The 5,711-nt window shown below is 41.0% G+C and overlaps 1 protein-coding gene across 1 annotated transcript in view; it reads left to right on the top strand.

The window, feature by feature from the left end:
• Window positions 1-5,711, top strand: part of LOC101850650 (extended synaptotagmin-2) — a gene marked incomplete in the record, with an annotated part of 53,555 nt that overhangs the window by 27,139 nt on the left and 20,705 nt on the right.

The raw sequence follows: 5,711 nt of genomic DNA, 5'->3' as shown, positions 1-5,711 counted from the left end.
CCACTGTGTTGGGCCCTCGTGATGGTGTGGGGGGGAGGGGGGAGAGCCTTGCCAGAGATAAAGAGTAAAGGCACACTCTCTCATGCTGATTTCGTTTTTGCGTTCTTTTTTATACAGATATTTCTATTGTTTGATTATTTTTTTCAACAGAAACTCTTTCACCTTCTCAGATTTTGATCAGTCATCTGCTAATTTTTCTTTAAAATTGCAATGTTTGGACTTGGCACATGTGGACAGCTAGCCAATGATAGTCTAAGCATATGTGAGGCATCGTGGTGAAATCAGGCACTTGTCAAAATAATGATATTGAAAAAAACGGGCCTTTTTCTGCAGTTTTTTAATCAAATTTTTTATTTTTGGCTTAACATCGTTTTTGTCCGATTAAGAACACATTTCTGTATTGATTTTACTGAAGAAAAAAAAAAGTTGATTAAAGGCTTTAAAAAGTCAGTTTTCATTTTCCGCTGACTATCATGCTATGGAAATAACTAAACTTTGGCGGCCATTTTCTCACTATTTCTACCTTTGAAACCAGGCGACCCCACCTTCTTCCATCTCAAATATCTTGACTTCTATTCAAGATAGATGGCCATTTTCTTTTCACTAATAGCAGGACGACTGAAATAGCTTTAAGATGATACGATTAACTCCACATGTCCAAAAATTGACGAGCGCCCGATTCCGTCACGTCGTGACACATATTTCCTCGGCTACTCAACTCAGAACTTTTTCTCACCGCGAAAAAAGAAACTTACTACTTACTCTGACCCATCTTTCACACTCCAACCACTCAACACACATGCTCATTTTTTTTACATTCTTTTCAATAGTTTTGTTTTGTTTTGTTTTTTACTGAGTTTTTGTTTAATTTTTTTTTACAGAGTTTATTTTTCGTTGTTGGTGCCATCTTCCCAGGCACACACTTGAGTAAACACACACTTTCTCGTGCTGATTTCTTTTTGCGTTCTTTTTTAAACAGATATTTCTATTGTTTGGTTTTTATTTTCTACAGAAACTTTTTCACCTTCTCTGATTTTGATCAGTCATCTTCTTTTAGAGCCCTGGATGTTACATGAATCATGCTTGGCACACATTCACATACACACATACACAATAATTGCGCTCAAACACATACGTACACATATGCACACATACACACACTCACACAAACTCACACTCGCACACACACACCTCTTTTCTTTGTGTGTTACTCTCTAGTAGCACTTCTAGTCTTCGGCAGTTCATTGACCAACTCATGTTGCAAGTGCTGTACATTTCTGACTAAAACCAAAACCATGTGGCTCGCCATACTTCCACCACCTCCTCATTTTATCCATTTGGTCATTTCTTGGCTTGGAAGTTGTTGTTTTGTTTTGTTTTTTTTCCTCCTGTGAATGCCCATGCTACTTCTTGCACTGACAATAAATTTCTCTTTTTCTTCTTCTTCTTTTCTTTTTGACCCTTTTTTTTTTTTTTGTGGCACGACACCTCTCCTCCCTACCCCACCCCCTATGACAATAAAACTTGATCCAAGCAACAAATGAGACTTGTCTGGTAAGTGTTGAAGTGTGTTGAAGTGAGGCCTGTCTTTTATTATTACGCATTTTTCTCACGCTCTTCTTCCTGAAAATTAATCAAATTATAACCAGCCACCAAACTTCACCCCACGACGCTATCGAATGGGTAAGATTGCAGCAGGGACCTGTCTCGATTGGATGCTTGAAAAATAATATCACGCCAGCGTAGAAAGTTATCAAATCCGTAGAAGCAGTACATTCCAACTCGCAGTTTAAGGTTATGGTCATCAGCTGACCTTACTTAAGAAATTTCGTTTACCATCTACGAAACTTAAAACAATGGGTGAAAAGGCATTTGTGTATATATATATGAAGAGCACCGGGGAAAAACGACAGTTGTCACAAACTCGAAATTGTGAGGGTACCACTTTTAAAAGCTTGTGGATTCAGAACCTTATATTTGTCTGACTGGTGGTTTATTATTAAGAGTTGTTAAATGGGAAATCTAACAACAATTATCAACCAACAGTTGAACAGAAATACAGTTATGAGTCAACAAGCATTCAAAATTGGTACCCTCACGATTTTCAGTTTGTGACTACCGTCGTTTTTCCCCTTTAGTCTTCATATATATATATTGTATATATTGTATATATTGTATATATTGTATATATTGTTGCTATTGTATTTGAAAGCGCTGAGAGGCTGTGTTCTTTCATTGTGATTGAGCCCTATAGAAAAGGTGGCATCGGTGGCTTAGTGGCTAGGCTTCAGGACTTGTAATCATGAAATTGCGGGTTCATGGTCTGAGTCTCAGCTCGGTCCGATGTTGTGTCCTTGGGAAAGGCACTTTACACGAATTTCCCACCACATGGGTAGAGTCTGGGGGGTGCAGGTGTTGAAAATTTGACGGCTATTGTTATGAATTTTTTCTCCTGTGCTGCTTTCTTACTCATTCCCACGATATATATATATATAGATCTATGTATAGAAATAGATATATATATATGATGTACATATCTCCAAGGAGATTTCGCCCTGATGGCTTTGTCTGCACTCTGCTCTCCACCACTGCCACCAGGGTAGACAATTGCAGGTTTCTACGCTTTTTTTTGTTTTGTTTTGGTTGTTTGTTTTTTAAATTTTTGCTGTGGTGTTTGCATTGTGCTGAGACCGGTGTGTGTGTGTGCTGCTGGTAGCTATGTGGGGCGACCGGTGTGTGTGTGTGCTACTGGTAGCTATGTGGGGTGACCGGTGTGTGTGTGTGCTGCTGGTAGCTATGTGGGGCGACCGGTGTGTGTGTGTGCTACTGGTAGCTATGTGGGGCGACCGGTGTGTGTATGTGCTACTGGTAGCTGTGTGTGTGCTACTGGTAGCTGTGTGGGGTGACCGGTGTGTGTGGGGCGACCGGTGTGTGTGTGCTACTGGTGTTTGCATTGTGCTGAGACCGGTGTGTGTGTGTGTGCTACTGGTAGCTATGTGGGGCGACCGGTGTGTGTGTGTGCTACTGGTAGCTATGTGGGGCGACCGGTGTGTGTGTGTGCTACTGGTAGCTATGTGGGGCGACCGGTGTGTGTGTGTGCTACTGGTAGCTGTGTGGGGTGACCGGTGTGTGTGGGGCGACCGGTGTGTGTGTGCTACTGGTGGTTGTGTGGGGCGACCGGTGTGTGTGTGCTACTGGTGGTTGTGTGGGGCGACCGGTGTGTGTGTGCTACTGGTGGTTGTGTGGGGCGACCGGTGTGTGTGTGCTACTGGTGGTTGTGTGGGGCGACCGGTGTGTGTGTGCTACTGGTGGTTGTGTGGGGCGACTGGTGTGTGTGTGTGCTACTGGTAGGTAGCTATGTGGGGCGACCAGTGTGTGCGTGTGTGCTACTGGTAGTTGTGTGTGTGCTACTGGTGGTTGTGTGGGGCGAACGGTGTTTGTGTGTGCTACTGGTGCTTGTGTGGGGCGACCAGTGTGTGGGGCGACCGGTGTGTGTGTGCTACTGGTGGTTGTGTGGGGCGGCTGCTGTCGGTGTGTGCTGAGACTGATGTGTGTTTGTGTGGGTATGTATGTGTGCTCTGCTCGCTAAAGTGACTGTGAGCTCAACAGGAGCAGCAGTGAGGATAGAAGATAGAAGTAACAGTGTAACGGTAAGGGCGAAAGTAACAACAAGGAAAGAAGAATAACGAGAGCTAAACTAACAATAGCAAAGTTACGGTATGGGTAAAAGTAGCAAAAAGGAGTGAAAGTAACAAGTAATAAATAAGCAAAAGTATCTACGGACACTGTAACAATAAGGGCTTAGTAACGATGTGTGCAAACTTTACAATAATAGCATAGTAACACAAAAGAATGTAACAATAATAGCAAAAGTAACATTAACGACATAATAATAATGAGGGCAAAAGTAACAATGATACCATAATAACAATGAGGGCAAAAAGGTGGACAAAAGTAACAATAATAATACCATAATAACAATAAGGGTAAAATTAACAATAATATCAAAGTGTCAATGAGGGCGAAAGTAACAATGATCATAGCAAAGTAACAATGAGAGTGAAAGAGGCTCTTTGTATGAATGTTCTCGTTTGACTTTTTCCTATCGAAGATGAACGTTGTTAAGTTACGTTATATAACCTTATTGTACGGCACTTTTGTGACCTTATTGTGTTGCAAGTGCCGTAAAACTCTTACTAAAACAAATGACCTATATATAGTAGTGTTGAATGAAAGGGGGCGGGCGTAAAAGCTATACAATTTGGCATTTCTTTCTCTCGTATGTACGGGCTGACAACTTGTCTTCAGCTGGCTCAAGGCTGAAGCTTTGTCTTATGTTCTCTATTGTATCTTTCTTCTCTTCTACACGTAATTTTCTCCTTGACTTTGTCTTGAACACTATTTTTATTTCTTTTGTTTTGTTGTTTTTTTTTCTGTTTTTTTTTTTAAAAGATGGGATCAAGGTTTTTCATTTCCTTCTATTTGGTTGGGTCAAGTGTGATTAATTTTCTTCAGTTTACTCGGACCATTTGTAAGTGATAGGGGTAACAGTCTTTTTACAGGAATTTCTTGTGTGTGTGTGTGTGTGTGTGTGTGTGTGTGTGTGTGTGTGTGTGTGTCCTTAAGAGGGGTGGGGGTGAGGTGAGGGATCATCCTAGCAAAGAACTGTTTGCTACTGATGTCTGGTGCCACAGTTGCACGCATGGGTGATTGGCGGGTGCTCTGGTGTGGTTTGCTGCTTCTTTCCTATCAAACAACTATCGTCTTTATGTCTCCTCCTTCTTTATTGTGTATCTTACTCTCTAGTAACACATCTATTCTTTGGCACTTATATGACCTTATTGTGTTGCAAGTGTGGTAAAACACTTACTAAAACTAAGTTTGGCTGTGGCATGCAGGAGACCTGCGTTTGATTCCCAAATGGGGAGAAAATTTTTATTAAATATCTCTGTCTCTCTGTTGGGATGTTGTATCCCTCTCAGTCCTGATAGGCACAGTCAGAAGTCCCATTTTTTAATGATTGAAACTGTGTGGATGGGGAGGTAATAATCTCCTACAGTAAAAAAAAAAAAAGAAATGTTTGCCCTACTGTGTAGATTGTTTGCTTTGAATTGAATGTAAAAGTTTGTGTGTGTGTGTGTGTGTGTGTGGATTCCTCAAGACTGTTTTAGTATAGACATGGTCGTAGTTCAGTTGTTTTTAGCTGTTTATAAAAAAAGAAAAGTTTTTCGTAGTGACTTTTTTTGTAGCTGGCTCTTTTATTTTATTTTTAATTTTGACACTTTTTAAAAATTTGGTTTTTTAAAAATATTGAATAGTATTGCCGAACCTGCTCTAACGGCCACCTGTTTTAAAACAATTACCTGTACAAATGGCCGCCTCTGATGCGTTTCTTTTACATTATAATGACAGGGTGTTGTGAAGCATTCACCTGTCTAAGACAGCCACCCGCTGCTTTCCTGGTTCCACCTGTCTGTCTAAGACAACCACCACTTTCCTGGTTCCACTTGTCTGTCTAAGACAACCACTACTTTTCTCCTCAACAATGGGTGGCTGTGTTAGACAGTTTCCCCTGTATTTGACTGTGTTTTTAGTAACGGCTTCGCCCTGGCTTTGTTTGCATTTTGCTTTTGTTTTTTGTTTTTTTGTTGGGTTTTTTTTCACGTTTAATTATTCTTCAACCATCTCCAAATCCTGCCCCTCCTTCCCCC

This window comes from Aplysia californica, unplaced genomic scaffold (genome assembly GCF_000002075.1).
Source record: "Aplysia californica isolate F4 #8 unplaced genomic scaffold, AplCal3.0 scaffold00196, whole genome shotgun sequence".
Classification (NCBI taxonomy): domain Eukaryota; kingdom Metazoa; phylum Mollusca; class Gastropoda; order Aplysiida; family Aplysiidae; genus Aplysia; species Aplysia californica.
Note: the sequence above shows the minus strand (reverse complement) of the source record. Positions and strands in the feature narration are given on the sequence as shown.